Here is a 24,118-nt window from a genome sequence, read left to right on the forward strand (position 1 = left end):
CACAAAACTCGGCTCACTTGTAGCACGACAACAGCACGGAATAATGACTTTAACCTTCAAACGTTCTTTAATTAGCTTTTTCAGCAACTAAAAGATGCTCAAATGAGCCCTTTGACAAAAACTGACCTGAGCTTTAAAATTCTACTTTCACTTTTAGGACTAAGACGTTATTGGTTCACAACTCGTCTGAAGTCATCTAATAAGGGATTATTTAGGAACTATTACCCACACGCCAATTAAAGCCTCTCCGATGAAATTCGGGAGACAAAGATAAGCATCAAAACGGAAAATTAAACTATTTGCACATGGCTTGTTTTTCAACAACCCATTTTCCGTCTCAGGATAAACATCTTCGCGCCAGCTCGCTCCGCCGGAGCGGGGAGGGTGCGGGGAGCGTCTCCGGGGCGGCCGCGGAGCGGCGACTGCAGCCCCGCCGACAGCCCCCGCCGCAGCGGTCCCGCAACCCCGCACGCCTCCGCGCAGGGGCCCGCGCTGCCAGGGACGGCGGAGCTACGCTTTCCAGGCTTAACGCCAAGGGGAGGCTTGCAGGGAGGGTGGCAGATCTCACCTCCGGGCATAGAGTTCAACCAACCTTCCGTCATCACGCAATAGCCTTTACATGTAAAGCAGGGGTGAGGAGGTGGGAGAAAAATGTGGCATAAAAGATACAAATGTGCGAAAGTTCAGGAAATCGTGCAAGAACTTTTCTAAGATTTGCGAAAGAAATACCACTACTCCTGAAGATGTATTTTATTTCTCAGTGCAGTGAAGGAAAGGGATTAGCAGGGAATGCGGTGATTCTGGGTTAAATCAGAATCAGACTCTGAACAGTTTAATACTGATTTATCAATGAAAGATGATCTCTTTTTCTTCCCAGCCAGAATATCCCTATGGCTCAGGAATCTTATGCTGTTCTTAAATTTTGGATAGAGTTTCCAAGCAAATTACAGCAGCATCCTTCTTGCAAGCTGACAAAGAGATTCCAGGAATGCCACGCATCTTGGAGGGAAATACGAATCCCTCTCTTTAGCCTGAAGCACGAAATTGGCTTAAAGCTCATTTTGCAGATAACCAGAAACGAAATCAGCAGTGCGTGGACCGGGTGGCTACAACTTTCTAATGTTTTGCTGCAGTTTCTAGTACTTTCTGAAGGGAAAGGAAAACAAACAAACAAACAAAAATAAAAAAGTGAACCACAGAATGGAAGGGCTCTGAAAGAAATTCGCATCTGAACATGCATATTTTGCCCTGGTCTGTGGAGGGCTAGGCTCCCGCAAGGGCACCGGTACCCTTAAGTCTCTGTGCCGAGACCGATCCCACAGGCTGAGAAAATGAATGTCTCAGATTTTGACTCTCGTAATTCATTTTAGGTTCGGGGAAAACCTCCCACCTGCATCCAGGTGCATAGATAAAATAACGGATCCCTCCAAATGGGCTATGTATAGATATATCTCTAAGTTGTGCATTCAAACAGAACAAACCAGTAAGGCGTTTGCTAGACAGTCTCCCACAGTGGGGCTGAGTGCCGGAGCCTGACTCACAATTGTGTCCATAAAAAAATCCCATAATTTCAGGATTTTGGAGTTCCTAACCAAGACAAAGTACTGAAGCACTGATACTGTTTCAAAGAAGAGGGGGAAGCCAGGATGCTGCTGACATTTTTCGCCCTCAGACAGTATTTCTGCCCTTGCCGTGTCCACATCGGCTCCGACCCTGCCCAGCCACAGCCTCTGCCTGGCCCCGCCGCTCCTGGACCGCGCTCCGCAAGCCCCGGGGCTCCGAAGTTAATCTTCCTCGGAGGAGCTGAGGTTAACACCGAACAGGACAAGTCCTTTCTTGCGCCTTCTGGCTGGCTGACAAGAGGGTTAAAGTTTAACACCAGCGGGCTGCCCCGAGTCACGGCCTGCCCACTGCACCCCTCGCTTTGGGCTCGGGGAAGGTTGCGGGGTCGGGGCGCGGGGCCCGCAGCAGCGCTCGCTCACCCGCCGCTAGCCCCACATCTCCTCCTGGGACTTCTTTCCCGGGCGAAAGGGCTCCCCAATCCATTTCCAGAAGTTCTCACCATCTCGTTTCACTTTAACATCGTTTGTACTTTTCTAGCAAAAAGCTGCCAGTGGGAATCGTGTTGTGCTGTCCGTGCACCGATGAGCTCCATACACACTCGTCGGGAAGGGTGGATACTTTCCAACACGCCACAGCCTTGAAAGAACGCTTGGGACACATCAATAGCAGGGTTTTTTTGGTTGCTCCCCTCAGTGGTCCGGAACATGATCGTAGAAAATCCAGTTACTCAAAAGCAAAGAAGCTCTATCATACAGGAGCAACTCTCGAGGAACAGCAGGTTTGCAGTACAGGCAGGCCTCTCACTGTATGGAAATCCCTGGAAGAAGTTCAGATGTGCCTCCTAAAATTGTGGCACTTTCAACTGTTTAGTTTTTTCTTGATTGCTACAGGAGACACATCCATTTATTACCTCATTTACTGCAATATTTTTGCTATGGGTAGGTCTGGTGCCAAATGTGCCTTTACTGAAAGATAACCATATGATATAGGATACATTTCTCCCAGGTAGAAGAGCAGAAAGCATAGCACCAGTAATACTCTGTTTTGTCCAAATATATCTGGCACCTAATACCTCTATACATTCAGTTCTTTAGATGGCAACTTTCTCTCGAACAGGACATTTTTTACATACTAAAGCTGAATTGATCAAGTAAATGAAACTTGTTTGCAATAACTCTTAAATTCCTGTGTATGCTATGTCTACAATACAAATATATTGATTCTGAAACTGGTTTGGTAAATAAATAAATAAAGACAGTGAGCATACATGTGCACACACACTATATATACGTACATATACATGTATATATGCACACGTTACACTGCATACCTCATGCCCATGCTATACATTAGACATCTGATAATATATAACCTAGTGACCAGTATATAATGTTACACATTTAGAGGAGTCAGAGACTCCCTTCACACATACTTCCACATGGAGTTTACATGTGTTCTTATGTCTTAAATGATCCTGGAGACATGATTTTGGATACTAAATTCTGGACATATTGCCATGGAGTAAGGTGACAATTCACAACCTACAAACAGGTCCTTTCTCAAAACATAGGTTTTCATTATACATTTATTGCTGCTGTTAGCAGATCAGAACTGGAAAGGAAAGCACTGATCTTGGCAGAAGGATCCCAGTGAAGTCCAGAGAGCTCTTCACTGGCAATATTCTGACTGGCACTTTGCTTCATCATCATTCATTTAAGAGATAAGGAGTGAATTTGGGGAAGTCAATTTCTTTCTCTGAGGTTTCCGTGTGGTTTCAAGTAGTCCATCACCACCTCATGACAGTAACATCTGCTGATCCCTATAACTTGCAGTGACTTACTGACTTTATGAGGTAAATTAAGTTAATTTGGAAACACCCTCATTTATTTAGACCGTCACAGTATTTGCCCCCTATTATTCTCATTTTTTCCAGTCTAGCCATTATAGATCTCAAGTAAATCATGGCCCATAATGGACCACAACACATGGCACTCATCACTTCTTCCTCTGAACAACACAGGCCCTGAGCAGGAATCCCTCTGCATAATTTGAAACCCTCCACCAGTATTACAGAGTAGCCATTCCAAGGTTCCTGACAGGTCAAGAAATTCAGGGTATTTGAAATAACATTAATAAATAAGAATATGCAGAAATGAGGGGTAGTTATTTGGAGTAGAAAAAGGGCAAACCCCTCATATTGTAGTTGGCACTGAATTAAAAAGTATATAGAGGATTAGATATCAAGCACTTCTATCAAATACAAGGGACAGAAACCTAGGGGAAGTGAAGTGTGTAAAAGCAGATGCTTAGAAGGTAAACCACTCCAATTAACCTCATTATCTGTTGCAAAACTGTACTATTAATATTTGGTATTTTTTTCAAATCACTGTTGATGTTGTTGAAGAGAGTTTGTTGACTATAGCATGTGTTTTGCTGTAGTCTCCCAAATCAACATTGCCCTTTTTAAGGTCAGGGAATGTATCTTAAAACATTCATATATTTAAAAAATATGTATTGTTATTTTAATAGGCACTGTGGATAGTTTAATTTGTATCTGTATTAAATTAAACATATGGTGAACAGGGGTATAATAGATTTTCTATAATTTAGCTGCCAATGTGGCAACAGAAGCCAGTTACTCTCACCAGCAGACTTGTCAGTGGTTTGTTTACTAGCTTATTTGAATTAAAATAAAGCTTCGCTTCTGCTGACTGCACATCATTATCTATGAGACCATAATCCTGCTAGCAAATCCTATATCTTCCAGAACTGGCTCTTTTGTTTGGGATTACTGAGAGCTTAGCCTATAACAAAGAGGAATAAGGCATCCCTCTCATCCTCGTAATTAAGTGTGGGGAGTAATTTAGAAACAAACCCAGAAAGATGTACAATTTGGAGTTCTGCTTCCATACAGGATTGGGGAACAGAAGAGGCCAAACATTGATTATGTTAGCACAATATTTAAACTATTAAACTACTGTACAACAGGAATCCATCTTTTAAAAAGAAATGGCAGGTATCAATGAAGTATTAAGTTGCTTTTCATTGGAGTAATTTTTTGCTTATCTGAAGGTATGCTGGCAAATTTGGGTGGAGCTTGAAGACTGAAGGCTATCTTAAATCTCAGCTTTTTCTATATGCATACACTACCTATATGCCAGTTTTATAACAGCTTCATTTTAAAATTAAAGTGAATAATTTAATATATGAAACATACTTGTTTTAAGTAGCCCTTCAATGTTTTAACTATTTCTGAATAAGAATATTCTCTAGGAATAGGAATATCTCTGGTAGCTGAACATGCTTGTTTAAGTGCTCTATTTTCATACCACCAAGATTTATTTTTTCCTTTGAGGAAATAAGTAGTTTGAAGTTAGTATTTTATAGCCACCTTAGAAATTACTGTAGCATTCAGGAGGAAAATAAAGAATATTTTGACATAGGTATTCTGAGGTCAGTCAATAGTATAACATCAGTCTTTCAAATCATCCATATCTGTTTCTTCTCAGAACAAGAGTTATGCTATATATAAGTAATAAAAATTAATAACTAGGTCACAAAATAGAAGCCTCTAGAGTGTACAGATACACAATATCTATTTGCAGAGGGCTAATAAGGACAAGGGTTGATTTGTAAGTCTTCGACATTAATTGTCACAGATGGGAATTCTGAGGACCTCTGTGAAACCAAATGAGGCCCTAGTGAATTATAAAGCAGGTCCTTAAACTTTAAAAACATTTAGGCAAAGTGACAGTTCAGAACATCTGTTAGCCTTCTGTCTGAGTATAAACTGGATGTCATGGAGTGCACAGCTGTAGGCATTTTCTGCCTCTTTTTGCCAACATCTGTCACAGCATTACAGTAATATAGGTAATTATCAACACCTCATATAAACTGTTTGCTATTTTAATTTCTGAATAAGTAAAATTAGCATTATATCCTTTTGCAAAAAAAAAAAAAAAAATCCAGCAGGGGAAGAATACACAATCCCCTTTAAAGCTAAATGACAGATCTCATCATTTTAGGAGAGCTGAAATTCAGATAAAAATCTCTACTACAAATAAGGTCCTTAGGATAACATAAAAGACTTAGGTGACAACAAGTTTAAATATTCTCCTTTTCTTTCCCTGTTACTTAAAAAGAGACATCTAAGTCTCATCTGTCATAAGCAAAGAAGATCAGTAGCAAGAAAAGATAGGAAACCGTTAATCATCTATGTTTTTTTTCCATGCACAAGCAGCTGACAAATGATGTATGCTTTACCACAGTAACAAAGCCAAGGGCTCATCAGCACCAAGCAATTTTACTGTCAGCTGGTCATCCTTCTTCTCAACAGCAAGAAAGTAAGAGATCACCTTGCAGCAGTGCACAGTAGCTCAACCTTCCTGCCTGATGATGAAGTGAGCAGGGTACTAACCTGCAGGACTTTGAGAAATAAAGGCATCTTCCAGGGGTCCCCTGGCAACTAAATGGAAAGGGGTACACAGGAAGAGGTGCTCCAAACAAACAGGTCTTTAAACCAGCTTCTCAAGACCACATCCAGTTACCACATCAAGACATGGAAAACCACTTCCCAGTTCTGAAGATCATCTGCCTGATGGTGGAAAGCACAAAGAAGATTGCAAATAGTGAACAGGTACTTTGGATTCCTCAGTTGAGGAGGCCCAGGTGATACACTTTGTAAGAGCATGATTTGCAGAAGGCAGTTGCTTATCATTTGTGACACTCAGACTCCTGTGAGATGTTTCTAGATGAACACCAAAACCATCAGCCACTTTTGTAACAGTGGCCCACTTGGAGGTTGTCTTAATGAAAGCAATTTTATAAGTACCCTTCATGGTCTTTTAGAGCACAGGATAAAGAATGGTAGAACACCAAAATAATGCTGTAACAACAGTAGTAGAGACATGTTGGTCTGAACTAGCAAGTATGAACCTGGTGATAGAAAATAATAATGTGGCAATGAGTTTTACAAAAGTTCATGGAAGTGATGATCATATCCAGCTCATACTTATTTTGCTTTCACCACAAAAAGAATAGCAGCTCTGCTAGAAGCTAATGTTCCAACATGGAAAACCTGAAAAAGTGCTGTTAGCTCTTGTTACAAAGGAGGTATATGGAACAAAGTGGTCACCAATATGCTATTTTTAGTGCCTGAACTACAGTCCAGAAGATAATACCCAATTACTTGATATAGTGCTCTATACACTCTCTGAACAACAATAGTGGACTGAGAAGCAAGAGAAAGCACCAGAATATGGTTTTGAAGTCATTCAGATTTCATGTATTTTATTTTCTTCTAAAAATAAAGGCTTTGAAAAGAGGTGCAGTGTTGTCCAGGTTGAAGGAGGAGGGGCAGAGAAGAGCTGAAAGGGAGATGAGAGCAGATGGAGGGTGAGACCTTGACTAGAGGAAAAGACAGCTAGGGCACAGATAGCCAGAAATCTAGAGAAAAGGAAGAGAAAATGCAGCTGGGGGGCATGGGCAGAGAAACCCATCCATGTAGCTGTAAGCCTGTCATACCTGTACCTGGTAAGCAAGGCCACATTCAGGACACTCTATACAGTCAGAGACAACATGGGGTTTTACTAATTTTGTTGTTTCCCCTAATTTCCACTCTGACGGACTGTAAATTGTGGTGGCTGAGTTGGAGATGCATACGTTTTTCATAGCCCCTGCAGAGGGCACAGAGGACAAGTTTGTGCCAGTACAGCTAGAGGCTGACCCAGCAATTTTGAAAGGAGATGGACAGATACCTTGCTGTCTTGGTTTCTTATTTTCCCCTTCCCTGTTTCTTACTGCCTCTGCAGCATTTATTACATGCCTCCTCCCATTTTTGACTCAAGCATAGTCACAATTAGTTGAAATTGTGGACCTACTCCACACAGTCTGAGGTCCATCACTCCAACAAAGACTATTCAGTGATGAGAACTGTTTCTACTGTGGTCCTAAACCACTTGTGAGATGTTTGTAGGTTGGGACTATTTCTTTCAAGAGCTTCCTCCCTCCACTGAACAATTACTGCTCTGGCTTTTCTTGCCAAGTGTAACTCTGCACCCAGGTGGATGTTAGGCAGGTTTTGCCAAATTACAAGCTGCAGGATAAATATTTTCCTCCTAGTTTTGGTTTTAATGTTAAGATTCTTAAGCATTTATTTTAACACGTGCAAATAAAACTATCTTACATATTCCCATCACCCTACTACCTAAATGCATTGTTCAAATGCCAAAGACTGTGTGAGCTATTGCAGATCACATAATAGGTGCCTACACATTCACTATTCTAGTAATATTTATTATTGAAACAGACTGTTTTGTAAGGAGCTCTGAGATACCTAGGCCATAAAAAGTGTGATATAAAACAAAATGCTATTCAGTTCAATAGATGTCTGATAAGAAAAGAACCCTAAAATTTGAACAATTTTTCCTCCCCTTAATCAGCCCTAACAATGGTACCCCAGTCTCGGTGCTCCTGCACACAGCAATACCTGTCTTTTAAAGAGAGGAATAGGAACGTGCCACTAAATGAGAGTGCTCATTGGTAGAACATTGTTAGGTGGTTTATAATTGATAGTTTTCAGCATCAGCACAAAGGTAAGGGCTTTAGCCTTGAATACTACTCACTAACAATATACCCACATATAGAAAACTAGTGCTAAATGTATTTATTAAAATAAATGCTTTAAAATCGTCTGCTTTTCATACAAAGTAATTATCTTACACTATGTGTAAAAGGTACTTTTGTAATCAATGGTATACAACCAGCTTCAGATACAACCACACACACATCCCATTACACACTGTGATGCTCATCAGATTGCTTGGGACTGAATCATTTCATTATGTTCTGTAGCTTAATTCTTCAATTCCTGTAGCTTCAGCTGGAATTCATCCAGATCAGTCCTGCTTTCTAAGATTCAATCAAAATACTTCAAGGCCACAACCACCAAATAGTACAATCAGCTTTAAACACAGAATAAGGTATTTCATACCTTTTAGAAACTTTCCTTCTCTCTTTTTTTTTTTGACACTTCTAACCTATTAATTACCAAAGGACAAGAGAATTTTGTAGCAGTCAAAATAGACAGTAGCAGCCAGTCGGAGAATTTTAAATGATTTAAATTTTCACAAGTCCTGCCTAAGAAGCTAATCACCAACAAGCTAATGCATTGATTTTTTTTTTTTTTTGTACATTGGGTATTCCAGAACAGTCAAGAGAAAAAAAGAAAAAATAAAAAGCAGAAGAAATATAATATAGTAATAGATCATGTTTTTTCAACTGAACCAGAAAAAAATGTCACTAGTAGAACTAGATGAATAATCATAAGGGCAAAATATTTTAATTACTACAAATGGTTAATTTCATTTGGTTTTCTGTAGAATCCTAACAGGTCTTTCAGTTAATTTATTTTCAAATATTTGGATGACCATCAATTTATTCATAAAAATATTTGAGGGATGCAGGCTATGCAAATTCTGTTATTAATTAGTTAATGGCTACGATCACTCTGTCAGTGTGTGATGATCAGATACTTGTGCTTATAATTCTTATATCCACAAATATTTTTCCATACAATGCACCATAATGTTTCTGAACTTGCATAGAGTGGACAGCACTGATCTTGAGTGGCTTTTTCCCCCCAGGATCAGTGTTTCCATGGCGAGTCCTGTGGGGATCTATCTTGTCTTTTCTTCTCCGCAGTATGCATTTATGGATAATAAAATAGTTAGCAAAGAGGTATGTTCTATGCTATTTCAATAAGCTGATGATAGTCAACATCACAATCCAGGCCCACAAAGGCACTGGGAAATCAAAGAGCCATAGGTTCCTCAATATATTTGTCCAAATGAGCCTACATCTCTCAAGTGTCTGATTTATCCTTTTAAATGTTCTACCTTGTGGGGACAGGGACACAGAACAGTGTTAAATGACCAAAGATCTCTGGATAAGATAGAAATGGTGCTGGCTGATCATCAAATGACAGTCATACGACTTCTCTACCTTTGATTTTATCCATCCTTTGTGAAGCACAAGGACAATGTGGAGCTGTTGTTGGCTGTTGCTGCCCTTCGGTGCAGAGTGGCAATGTCCTGGACACTTCTTGCCATCCAGAGAAGCAAAAGGAAACTTCACTGTAAATTCTAATTTTTAAGTAATTGAGATTCCCTTAAAAACTTGTCATAGGACTACTTAGATATTGACAAAGGCCAAATTAGAAAACCAGAATCCTACAAGCTAATTAAGTCCTGGTATTATAAGATCCTGGGATCCTGTTCATCCTAATGTCTACAAATAGTTATATCAGAAAAAAATCACTTATGAATGTGAGCATGTTGGTAACTGCTGGACTGGAGCAGATTAGTGAGCCAATTCATACTGTTAGTACTGCTCCTTCAGTGCCAGATACTTGAAATTTGTCTTTTTGTGTCCTTTCTCTACATTTACTCATGCTAATAATCTAATCTTACATACTAAATATGATGATATCATTTAGGAGGTCACAATTATGGAAAAAATAATCTAAGTGAAAAGTCTTTTGTAAAACACATCATATCCTCATCCTATTGCCATTAAAATGTTCAATTTCAGGGAACCAAGCATAATTTTCTTTTCCTTACACTCTCTCTCTTTTTTTTTTGTCATTCATTTTATTTCCATTACAACTCTAGAAAAGGATGTACTTCAGTAGATGATAACTGAGTCTATATTTAATAGATGCAGAAACTATTCTACATTTCAGAATGACTAATTCAGTCCAACTAAGAACACAGAAGTTTAACAATTCTTTTAATCAGGACACTTGTTGCAGATTAACTAACTCATATTACTTGAAGGAAAGTAAGAAAGGGTATTCGCTTGATTCTAAGCATTCCATATTATTAAAAATGCAAATTATAAACAAAAATGATACGTACACACACATAGATGGAAAAAGTCAGTGACTTAAATGATCAAGTAACAGAAACACTCATATGAGCTAAATTATTCTCCCTTTCTTCCACAAAATAGCACAGAAATGGGAGTGCTCTATTGCAGAGAGTGAATAACAATTTTATTTCCAGTATGTATAAGCCAGCTTATCAGTTTCAGGGCTGCAACCAGACTTTTCAAGTACCTGCCGTGGAATTCAGAAAAAGCTAAGAACTTCATAGCTTTAATTTGTGTGATTGCAGATTCACACAGCACAAGGCCTGATTCCAGGAAATCCAAAACCATAAGAATGGTGGCACCATGGCTGCATCCAGCACTGCATCCTCCTCCAAGAGGAAAGGTCAATGGAAGTGCAAAGACGAACATCAGGACAGAGTGAGCATAAAGTGCTTATTCACTGCCATGTTTACCCCATGTCCACCTGCTTGAAGTTCAGGAACTTTCTAAGTCTAAGGCAGATTTTAATAGGATTTTGACAATTTTATTTGCCTCCTCTTCCTTTTATTTTTTTCCTAATCATGTAAGCATCACCAAAATTGCTTGGAAATGAGTTTCAGAGGAGAATTACGGGCAATGTGAAATACTGCTTCTCTGTTTGTTTTTAACCCTCTGCCTAATAGTTTTCTTTGCTGCCCTCATTCCCTACTCTGCCTCTGCTGCTGATTCAGTTTAGGAGATTACTGTCACCATCTTTTCTTAATTACTTCCCACTGGAAGTTCCCATTTCAACACAACTGCACATACACTCAGTCTGCGAACAGGTTTCATTAAAATTATTTCTTTTTAAAATTATTTAGTTTATCTTTTTTTTCCTTTGATTGTTTTAAATTGAATCATATTGACAGAACATATGCAGTTCTGCTAGCAAGTGTGAAGCTGACATAAATGTTGATAGAGAAGGACAAGAAGTGACAAGTAACAGGGACAAGGAGTGGCTGGTAACTTTCCACCCAGATCAGCAGCATATTCTTAATGTTTGAACATTCACACAAATGTTCTCAAGACTGTAAGAGTCACAGTGTCACTGTGCCATTGTGGCTTTATGTCTGCCATGCCAATAACTGGGAATTTGCATGGAAGCCATGCCAACAAGTGGAAATTTGCATGGAAACCTACTGGTATGGAAAAAGTAGTCTATGTGTGGTTCTCTGCAGCTTGCTGGTTGGAGAGAGCATGACAAACCTGGCCACAGCCTGGCAGAAAGGTTATGATGCAACTGTTTCTCCACAGATGGTCTTTAGTCCTTTCTTACAACAAAATGGAACCTGCTCTACTATTCTGGCCTTTGCTTTTGCTCTTTTGAAAAGAGACGATTTTGATTTACCTTTTATTTTTTTCTCTATTTTTCAATAAAAAGATTTTATTTCAGAATTATCTTCACAGGGTACAGTTACTTGCTAGCCAAAAATGATAAAAAATAATAGTTTACTTGCCATTGGAAAGAAATGGTTTATCTGCCTGTAATAAACAAGGCTATAGAAACACGCAATGGAATCCTCAATGACTGCCTGCAATTATGTTGCCACCTCTTCTTGTTTTTTTTTTTTTCTATCAAAAGTTTAAACAGAGCCACTACAAAATTTATTTTAGCTGTTAGATATAATAGTTTCCACTGGACTTAACAGAGAACCTAATGTTCCCATCAGCAGCCTGAATGTTCTGAACTCTGAGGCTGTCACTGAAAGCTCTTTGCCTATGGCACAGGGTATTGCATGAGCTGCTGAGCAAATTGTCAGATCCTTGTTCTAAACTACTCAAAGCTTGCTGAGCCTTTGGGTATATCATATTATCCATCTTTGGTTCATCATCTATTCAAACTTTTAGGAACAGAGGGGGAGAATTACTTTCATTTATGGGTAACAGATTGTCTGTCTTGGATTCCACTTCTATTTGTGACTGGACACTCATTTAATCATTTGGGTTTTGAGATGAGAAGATGTTGCAGGATATACACTTTGACAGTAAAGAAATATTTTATAAAGATTAGGAGAGACACCTGATGTTGAAAAAAATGCCCCAAACTTGAATGTGTTGGAATGGAAAAAGAACTTCCTGACATAGCAACATTTTCTCAAGTATTTCCTCAGAAAGCACTTTGTTTTTTTCCTCTTACTCTTATGCTTCAGTCTGTGAGCTGGTTTTCCTCCTGCCAGGAAGAACTGTCAGTTAAAGCAACAGTAGGACACTTATTTTTCAATTATTTTGAATACAAAGTTATCTGTGTCTACCTTGAGACAGTTTGACCATATAAGTTAAATTAAGCAAAAGGGTGAACTGAAAGTTAAAGCATTAGTTAAAATAAAATAAATTCCTGTGAGATTTCTTTTATTCAGATACACTGGTTTTACTTTGTCTGTATCTGCCCCATTGAGATAGTTACTTTTTCCCACAAATCTTGCTTTTGTTTTAATTGTTGTGCAGATCATGTGATGGAAAAATTTCCTCAAAAGGAGAATCATCTTCTCTCTGAGAAGATATCCTGGAGGATAAAAACTGCATGGAGTCCACTCTTCCTGTGCTGGTTGTGTGTGGACAACTGTGTGTCTACGTTGGTCTTGCTCTGAACCAGTCATTTCTCATCCAGCATATAAATTTACATGGCATTTACCAACTTTAAGCTGGTAAATCCACAGAGCATCAGGGTGTATCATCTGCAGACCAGCACTAAACTAACACCTCCTATGGATCAGAGCTTCCCTGACTGCCTGACACAGTGCCCTGATTTTTTTAACTGGCAAAAAGAGAAAGAAATGGAGCAAGAAAAGGTGCTTTCTTGCTATGTGCTGTTTACCGACTAATTTGATTGCTTTCATTAGTTACTGTTGTCCAGAACGTTCATCAAGTGAACAAACAGTAGTGATTTAGTAGATATTCTACTGGTCTGAACTACAGGAAGTTGGAGGAGTTGACCCTGTGAAGATTCCCTTTCTGCATAAGGATTGCAGGGCAGTGCAGGCAGCAAACTGAGAGCTCATTTGTCCCTTTTCCAATACCAGGAAGCAGAAATTAAAAGAAATGAGAAGAGTTGACTAAGACACTATACTCCAGTGACAGCTGCTTGCCAGGGAAGAAGTTTGGAGTCCAACAGCCTTACAGACTGAAGGGCAGCTTTACACGCCCTGTCCTCTTTTCTCAGGTCCATGTTAAGTCAGAAGCCAACCAATGCTCCATCCAGCCAAGGGATCAGGCTTGGGATTGCATTACTTTTTTTTAGGCTACATTTTCTCAGAGCTTGATATTCAAATTTGCAAAAATGAAACTGTAAATCCTACTGATTTTTTAAAAAATATTCATATGTTGCATTTCATTTTTTGACCAATGCTGTTGCTTGTAAGCTTACCAAAAGCAAAATAAAAAACTGTTCCTGTTTCCCACATGAAATTTGAAACAGACTTCTATTTTTGTCATAAATTTCCCACTGTTTCATTAAAAAGGTTTGTTTTCCTTAGTTTAGAAACATAAATAGGAATTTAATGAGAATGGAACACAGCTGTAACTTTATGTCCCATATTTATTTTTGATCTTCAATGCAAACACAATGTATATTTGGAGCATGGAGCATAATTACATATAATTATAATATTTCTTTCTAATGTGGTTTCCTAATAATTTTAAAGAAACTTTGTTGCATACAACATATTCCAAACTTCTGCCACTTCTACATACTTCCATTATCCTTGTTATTAATATAAATTAACCTTTCATTTGAAATGGTGAGTATCACTGACTGAAAGCCTTGGAAATTTTCTCATAATGATAGAGCACTGCTTGGGAAGACTGCCTTCTGTGTGGCCCAGCTTTTCTCTTCTCATGGCAGTTTCCATGAGGTGTGAGATTATTAATACTCAATGTGTTGCTAGAGTTTCAAGGGATTTTCCTTTCAGTTACTCTGTGCTCAGATAATTGAGAAACACAGACATGAGGACTGAATTTTCACCAGATTTTCTGGGATAGTCTGCATTTGGTACAGCATTCAGAGGACAGATCTAAGGTAGTCAGTAATCAATACTGCTGAGGGAACACTTACACTAGTTTTCTCCACACTCATGCCTGCACGTGCTGCATTGCAGTACAATGGGGAAGCAATTAAGGCATACTTAATTACTAACACACCATTTATGTACCCAGCTGAAGATGGTAGAAAATCTTATTCATGTTTCCACTAAATAATCCCAAATTTCAGATTATTCACCTGGTGCACCTTAAGAGCAATGCTCCTCACTGCAATCACACACCCTTCTCCACAAGGGTTGGAACTTCCCCACAACTCCTGACACAATTCAGCACTGTAACAGCTTTCTCTGTCTAGAAGCACTACAGAATACTAAGTGCAAATCAGTGCTGAAAAACACCCTCTACAATATTAAGAACAATTTGCAGTCACTTCTTAGCTGCAGAGTACAGCTTCCTAAAGTGTAAGTCACAGTGTGTTTAAGCAGAAATAAAGTGGTATTGTTTTTTAATATAACACCCTAAAATATTCCCAAGAACACCTCATCTCATGTAGACATATGCACAGTTTACTAATGAAATAAATTAGCAATATGCATAGAATATGAATCATAAAAATGAAGTGAAATGGTGCTTGTGCCTGGGGGACTCACAGCTAAAGGGATGTTACTTGTCCACAGTATTGACCCTCTCATTTTCCCTTGGAACTGCCATTTACCATTAATGTACAGACTAGTTGCTTTGCCTCAGAAAGAAACTGAGCACCACAATGAAATAACTGGGGAAGTTATCCAGAACTGGAGGGCCATCAAACTGGATTTCTGCCTGAAAATCACACTGCACTGCAATGAGCCTTGTGGATAGAGCTGTGATGGAGGAAGGAGACAAAGGCTGCTCCCTGAGCACACCACAAGGCTGTCTTTGGGAGTGAGTGAGCCTCAGGTGTGGGGGACTTGGTTTTCACACAGTGCAGAGAGGACTGGGAAGGCACTGGATTCATGCACAGAAATATAGTCTTTATTCAGTTTCTACCTAGTGTGCTGTAAAAAGGACAGCTAAAACATTTACTTGCTAAGTGTTTCTTGCTTCACTCTCACATCATCCTCAAGGCATTTTAACAGAAGAGAGGTCCTCAAGGAAGTACCTTTAGCTTGGTGCAGTTGCTGTGCTAATGCTGGATCAGCTTGTCTGAGACTGCACCTGTGTCTTCACAGAACTACTGCAGCCTTCTACATTTACAACCAACCAAGGAGCTGACCCACTTAGAGCAGAGAGGGATGAGCAATTTGCAAAGAAATCTGCAAATCTCACCAGCCAGTACATATCCAACTATCTGATTAATTGCCTCCAGCTGTAACTTCTTTCTGTTTCAGTTGGCAACATGCAACCCTTATGAATTTGTTGGGAAATACAATGCAATTCCTTTCCTTTCTTCATCAAATCTACCCTGCATTGATTTTTCTGTTTTTTTAAGGCCAACTCATGTGACCATAAGCATTATACAGCCAAAGGTGAGAATAAATTCTCCTACACAGAGACTACTCCACTTTGTGCACTTCTTTAAGTGCAAGCCAGATGAGGGAGATGAGCACAAAAAAAAGGGCTTTGGTAGTGTCCTGCAGTGTTCTGATTCCTCAGCTCTGAGTTAGTCATATCTTTCATAGATTAAAATAAGAAAATGACCACTTAGTAAACCAATTAATATTCACTGTAATGTGTAGCAATAAATCAGTATGGTGAATGACAGGAACACATGGCAATTATCAGCTAAATCTTGGAAAAATCATAAGCCTGTGACCAAGTAATGTGCCTTTTATACAGGGGCCTCAAATGATTAAAAAACATGCCCCAATTGCTGCATCTTAAAATCACAGCAAACTTCAGCACCAAGAGGTGCCACCTGCTGACAATGACACAGAAAATCATGCTAAAAAGTAGGGATCTCTCAGTGACCCTAATTCCTGACTGGGAATTTATACCACGACTTACATTTGTTCCATCATGAGCACACACACATATCACCTGAGCTGAGGAAGAGCAAGAGAAAGCACTGGCCCTCATGGGAAATAAATTCAGCCCTGTGGGCTGCAGGCACAAGAAACCTGCCAGATCTGAAGTTCTGCTTTTCCCTGAGCCCTTTCTTTCCACATGGGAAATAAAAGGGACCGGCAGTGACAGGGGAATAACAGCTTCTCTGCTAGAACACATTCAACCAACACTGCCAACAAAGAGAGAAAGGTTCCTAGTTTTCTGTTTGTGATTACACTGTTTTGTCATTGCTGTCAGGATGTTCCTATGCAATATGTGCCTCTCTGATGTCTCGTGCCTGCATGTTTCATTTTTAGCTGAGTGGGATGTACAGTAATTAGCCATTCATTCTCCTTGTCTATTCTCTGCATTCTGTTTCGTTTCCTTCACTTACAGGATTTTGGCAAGCCTTCGGCCTTATTGGCAACTCTTTCTCTCCTCCCTCATCTGAACCTCCTCTGTCAATTTTCTTCTCACTGCTTGGGAGATGACAGTTTATATATTTGTACACAGGACTAAATGTGCCAACATGCCCTAAATATGGACCACACAATCAAATTATCATGAGTTTGGTGGAATGCTTTTCTGGATTATTACCTCCAAAAATTTAACATTCCAATTGCAAACAATTTACAGCCAGAAAAATATTGTTTGAATCAAACATATGTGGTGCAGTTGAGGGTTTTGTAAATCAAGATGGAAAATTTTTGTTCCTGTTTTTCTTTCTTTTTTCTCCTTTTCATTATGAATTGTTGCCTTTGGGTGGATTTTTGCTTTGAGTGCAAGTTGCTCTCATTGACATTACTGGGACTTATATGAGAATAAAGAGAGGAAAATGAATAGCTTTCAGCAGCCTCAGGTTGATGGAACAATTTCATCTCTTCTCAGTTAATACTTTACAACACTCCATGAGTTTTCATCTCATATCAAAAGTTTTACAGCTGTAGGGACCAATTTGAAGATCCCCTTTAGAGTTCTTTTCCTTTGCAGGAACACTGCCAAATTAGTGAAAATAAAGGATGCAGAATCAAACCCATAACTAGCTAAGAACAACTAGTCAAATTTTTTCATGGGTATTTTATTTTTTATTTGCAACTTTCCTAAATATAGATATGTAGTATTTAAAAAATGAAGCTTTAAAATTTTGCATGTGTTAAATGAAGAAATAGCACTTTGAGTAATGCAAAAAATTCATAATGTAACAAATTGGAGATGTTTGAAAAATTCAGCCCTGTCAGTGATTTCCTCCTGTTTTTAAAAAAGAATTAAACTGAGGAGTGGAATTTAAGCAAGAGTCTTTTCCTAGAGTTTTTTTTCTCACAGCTATTAATTTAGAAATACACTTTAATATCAGAACCTACTTTTTGTTTCTTTACGTTCCTGTGGCTGTAAGCTCAGATGAATCAATTCAGGTCATTCAAATGAATACTAATCAATACAATATATGTTTGAATATATTCATATGGATATATACCATTTATTTATTTTGCTCAAATCAGATCTGAGACCACCAAGGTGCTGAAATGCTGACTGGCACTGGCTTGTCTGTGTCTCAAGATTAAAGCAAATGTGTAAAAATTTGCAAAATACCAAACCTACGTTTCCTTGCTCTACTGGCGTATTCCTAAATTAGAGTATAAAGAGGAAATGAAATTTGAAGAACTTGTGTCAGAAATGAAGAGTTAGAAACTCTTTCAGCCCTGCTTTCCCAACTCACAAGGAAGGTGTCAGATGGGATTAATCAGTAGAAATCATTCTACTCTTGAGAGTCCCAGGGCAAGGACTGTGCCCCAGAACCCAATTGCAGGCGCCTTGTATCTGCCTGGAGAGCAAAAACAGAACAAGATACAACAGAGCTGCAAGTTCACAGACCAGCAATTACTCTCATTACAAATAAAATCCCACCAAACTAGAACAAAGATGCAAGTGACAACACATATCTACAATAGCTAGAATTTAGTTTTATGGAGTTTAAGAAAACAGTAATTGATCTTTGCAACCTCTCTTTGTAGCAAGACAGTAGTGAGATACTACAGCTTGTCCCGTCAGCTGTAGACTCCAGTGGAGGATTAACACCTGCTAACTCAGCAGAACTGCACAGTCGTACAACAGCTATGTCTGTACAGCACAACATACACATGCAGCAATCATGCAACTGCACTGTGCTCATCATACCACTCTTTGATGTGTGTCAAGCTATCAAGTACTGCATGCATCATTTTCTGTGGCTTGACATCATTTATTATTTAAGATGCAGGAGAGGCTGTCTGGATACTCCAGCATTTTGAACTGCTGGTCCTTAGGGCCCTGTGAAGCAGCTCTTACATTTTGTACTAATCTCTTTTTTCGCCTAGCACCACACATTTTAAAGAGATGCCATATGGCACTTAAACAGACAAATCATATGGTGTTTTGCCCTTTCTTTCTAATTCCATTGGCTTTATGTTTCTCAAGTTGCATTCCCAGTTGATGAACAACGTCCTTAACCTCTTGAGTGGTCCTGGAAGTCCACTAGACACAGACCAACATGACACTTGTGCTGACTTCTAATATATACTGGATGTCAACAACGTTACCATCATTCACTCCAGGAGTTGATTTGCATCTAAGCATACCATAAGGGACGCTATTGTAGCACCTAAGAGTAAACTGAAAATACAGCACAGCTGCTACTGAGGTACGACAGAGCGTTTCATTTGCTGACATCCAGTTCCCAGACAGGCAGCAGGCAGAAGTCATGGTCTTAAATGGCTAAAGCTATGTAAGTAGAATCGAACTCTGAAACATCAAGTGCCCTTTCCATTGATGAATCCTGTTTGGATATATTTTTCTTTCAAAAGGAAGTAAGTAACCACTCTTTCCATAAGCGTTTTTTCATTTTCTAGGGAGCAGAGCCACACTGGTTTTATGAAAGTTAAAGTCCTTTTCATATGACTAATTTCTGTTTCATAAAAATGAGGGATCAGTACCACTAGGCAGCATAGCAGATATAGAGAGGCATTTCATTTATTGTGAATCTCACATATCATCATCCTAGATCTGTCATGGCCTCTTGTTGCATAAGACAGAGAATAAAATTAATGGCAAAAGGAAAAGGTTGAATTCACAATCTTTTTCTTTTCTCCTCATTGTACAAAACAAACCCATCATACATCTTGAGAATAAAAATGGTGTTACTGTACTGTCTACTTAATACTTAGCATTCTAAAATGCCATACAAAGCGTGACATCCACTTGTACCTGTGTATATCTCTCTATAGAAACAAGATGGAAGAATACATGCACAAGCATCACTTGCATAGCAGTATAATGGTAAATGCTCATCTGTAGAAGTGACTGGATATAAAAGCAATTGCAAGTGTTTATGCAGTACAAACATGGAGGTGAAGCTAAAACACCTTTGAAAATCTGACCCATATTATCGTCAGTAATAAGTAAATCCTCCCTCTAAAGATAAAAGAGAAAGTACCCTCATTATTTAGTCAGACCTTCACACCATGAAGACCCAAACACTGAGGGGTTATCAAAATGCCCTTAGAATAAGAAAATCAAGCACTAACAGACCAAGAGGCAAAGTTTTAAAGTGGAGGCCCCCTGACAAGGCTGTGCTTTACTCTCAGAGGCTGGCTGCTCTGATTACCACATCTGACTGCTAGCAGAGATACAATGCTGGATATTCATTAGTACAAACTGCTGTCCTAGCAAGAACAGTATTGGAATTATGTCAATTAACACCAGCTGAAGACATGTCTTACAATTTTTAAATACAGCAAAACCATCAAGAGATTTATGAAGTTTAAATGTAGGATTCTGAGAGGCTGATGGCTCACCCTGGAGGTTTGTGAGGGTGCAGGTAAGCAAGGACTGCACGCTGCCTACCCTGTGCCCAAAGCCATAAGTAAGAAGACCAGCTCAAATGCCTTGCAGGTGTAGCCACATGTGGATCACATGCCAGCAGGTCAGGGCAGAGGTGAGGAACAAGAAGCAGTGCCGATTATGTAAAAGCATTCAGCTGAAAGGTAAGACCCGTTTTCTCTCCTTCCTTTAAATTCAATTTCATCATCCTTCATCGCAGCAGTGACCAGAAGCCCTTTCCTACAGAATCCACATACTGTATGTTTTTCCTGTAACTGTTACAAGCAATACTGGTAAGCACAGGCTGGGTCCTGACTTTAGAAGTGCAGGCAGGGTTTCAGTGACACTGGTGGTGGGTGGATGTGAAACCAGAAGGTCCATTTGTTTTTTTACCAATTACAACTGTGTTTCTTTATGGACTACAGCAACTATTGTTTATTACAAATTACTCTGGAAACTCATATTTAAAAATATGGTTACTTTACACAGGTAACATTAGTAATACACTGTACACAAATACAGTGGAAAAAGCCCTAACATATCCAGTCTTAATATACTTTTTAAAGTTACAAATATCTTTGCTTTCCCCTTTTTCCACTGAGGAAACATTAGCCTTCTTCAATCTCATTAGAGAATGTTGCCAGTCCTGTCACAGTAGCTTGTGACCTAAAATGTAGCAAACTGTTGACACTTGATTACCTCATATTTGATAACACGGAGAGTTTCAAAGGCAGCCAAATTTTCCATGCTTCCCATTTAGACATTTGAATTAATATATTTTGTTTTTATAAGAAGCTATGTGCAACTCGAAATGAGACCACCTATTCCTATGTTTAAATACCAACTTAGGCCTTCTCCATCTGAGAGTCATGGTCTTCACTGCATGCACTGAATTTAATCTAAAATAATTTGTTCACTTTACATAAAGAGACGGAACCCAAAGTGCTTTTTGGTACCAGCAGAGGTGTTCTGGATTTCATCTGTCATCATATGGTATTCAGACAATAACCAGAATGTCTTTTAAAATTTTTTATAACTTTCTATGTTCACTTGCTCTTGGTACAAACAGAAAAGAAATATACAAAGATAATTATCAAATTAACATTAAAATAATAATTTGAAGATAAACCAACCAATATTTAGAGCCAAGAATTTTAAACTACTTGGTGCTGACTTTGTCCAAACCCAACTAAAGCTGGGCCAGGAGACTCACAGATACAGACATTCAATAGTACTTCTATATTTATGTGTTCATCCCAATTTTGAAAGCTGTGCTTCTCAAGTTTTTCCTTGCTTACCATGGAGTTCAGTTCAAGCTCTGTTAAATCTATAAAAATCAATATTGAGCATATGTATTATGTGACAGTTCCATCTAAAAGTATCTGGTATAGAATATGGGCCAGATACAATAGAGCAGCCAAGCACATGTAATTTACCCAACAAATCTAAAGCACTCCCACATTGATTTTTGCAGTTTTGTAGCCCCTAGTCACAGAGCAGAGGAAAAATGGCTTACTCATAGAGTGTGCTAGTACTTGAGGCTACATCATGTTTAGCTTAGAGCCTCTGATTTGGATTGTCTTTTTGTTACCTTTGCTGATGGATTTTTTAGGTCATTTAATGCGTTCTTCATTCTCAAATGTCTAGTTCTATGGCAAGAAAATAAAATGAATTTTCTAAATTGTTCTGATCTGCTGATTACTTTTCTTAGACTTAGAGTGTACAAATGAAATATTTCATCATTTTAACAGTTCCTAAATGCAATTATCTTAAGTGAGTATGAATAGAAAATTGTATATAAGTAAGGGGATAGCTTGCAACAGTGTATTAATGTACTTCGCATAATAACTAGTATACAGAGATCCCAAAAACATATCTGAGAATATAGTTATATTTCAAAGGGACACTTTTAAAGTGACATGCATAATTATTTGTGTAGTATAAAGTATCTATGCATATGTACAATAATAATAAATTAAAATATTTTCAAATCATAAAAAGATAAAACTTACACATATATACTTATATATCTCCGTCCTAATTAAGAAATAATAAATGCATTAAAATATGTATTAAAAGAATATTCTATTCATGAATGTCTGCTATACTAACCAATATAATTTTTAAAAAATATAAATTCAGTCATAGATTCTATCAGCATTTGGACCTAGATGGCAGACTATAACATATGTCCAGATTAAAAACTTGAAACCCCAATTTAATAAAAAACACCTATGGGATTTAAGTATGTTGCATGTCTAGAGCTTTTTTCCTATTTTATTTACTCATAAGTATCATTAATACCAAAGATTGAAAACCTTTGGTGCCATGTGTGTCACTCTCTCTCTTCAAGTCTTTAGTAGTTGTATGCTTATCTATTTCAGTCAAATGTATTTCTTATCAAAAAAAAAAAAAGGGTGAGCAACCTGACAATACAGTGTTATCGAATTTTTTCAGCTGAGACCCACATGTCATTCAGCATTCAGACATGCCTGTGCTTGATTGATGGATGGGTTTGTGACAAATAAAACTAGGATCAAGAGCTTTGCACCTTTTCCCCCATCAGGAACCAGAGTAAAGCATAACTCTATAACAATGGTGGGATTAGGGATGCATTAGCTCTCCATCGACCAAAACCACCCATTCCCATCAATACTTTGCACTTAATAACCTGAAGCTATGATAAGAAAACAAAAGAAGGAGAAAGGGACAGAAGAAAACAAATCAATAGAAGAAGGGAATGTCTGAAAGATGCACTGTCCAAATGAAGAAAAATTTTTGCTGAATTGCTAGGATAATGCCCCTTGACAAGAGAACAATATACTGTCAAGGTTTATCAGTGAGGAGGCCTATTGGCACAATGTTAAGCACAGGTTTGGCATTTGAGTGGTGGCACTTGCTGTAGTTGTAAAATACATAATGCCAATATGCAGATAATAACCACTCATATTTATTTTGTGTTAGCAGTTTGGATGCCCATAAGGAATACAATTACATCTCTAAGTGTCCTGAAACAGATGCTACAAACACAAGGACTGATCCTGTCCCCCTGAACTGCATGTGGTCACTATTGGGATGATGCTTTTGACTTTCTGTTAAAAGGAAGATTTATTTCTACTTGCAATTACACGTTTTATCTCTTTATTATTAATTAGTATCTTACCTGCTCTTATAAACTAACCTGGAAGACCTGATTTGAAAGATCAAATGATTCTATGTACCTTCTTTCCTTGTTTGAAACTGAATTCTGGGACCTAGCACTAAGACTGGAAGTAAAAGAAAACAAGTCCTTAATCTCTTCTCCTGTTCAGAATTAAAGAGAAAACATATTTCTTAAAACATTTGAGCCTTACTTAGGAAGATAATGAAGTATCAGTTAAGAAACAGCCTATGGAATACTTCTTAATACAGAAACTGCTCTCTTTTTCACAAGACTCAATGCTTGAGCTTGCTGCTGTGGTGAGCAAAATCAGGAAAGAAGTTTCCCTAAAGCTGTGCTTCAAGTGCTGGAGGAGGGGAGATTTAATGATTTTCTCCCTTCAAAATCCAGAAAGAAAGGTCAACCTCAGCCCACAATATCAGGTGCTCAATGGCCCTGCTTTGGCCTAAGCCTGGACCGGATATTGAATTCCCTAATTTGTATCTGAGACTTGTGTAAAACACCTGTGCTTATCAAGAAAATCTTATGTTGCTCTTCTTCCCTCCAATATGTCACAGTTTTCTTCTATATTTCTATTTATTCTAATTAAATAGAAATACTGTGAGACTGAAATTCAACAAAGGTCAGGTA

General features: G+C 38.5%; 1 long non-coding RNA gene across 2 annotated transcripts in view; it reads right to left on the reverse strand.

The window, feature by feature from the left end:
- The window catches only part of LOC139677068 (uncharacterized), a 143,752-nt gene that overhangs the window by 41,333 nt on the left and 78,301 nt on the right, over positions 1-24,118 (reverse strand). The window lies entirely within an intron of this gene.

The sequence above is a fragment of the Pithys albifrons genome, chromosome 11, assembly GCF_047495875.1.
Source record: "Pithys albifrons albifrons isolate INPA30051 chromosome 11, PitAlb_v1, whole genome shotgun sequence".
Lineage (NCBI taxonomy): Eukaryota > Metazoa > Chordata > Aves > Passeriformes > Thamnophilidae > Pithys > Pithys albifrons.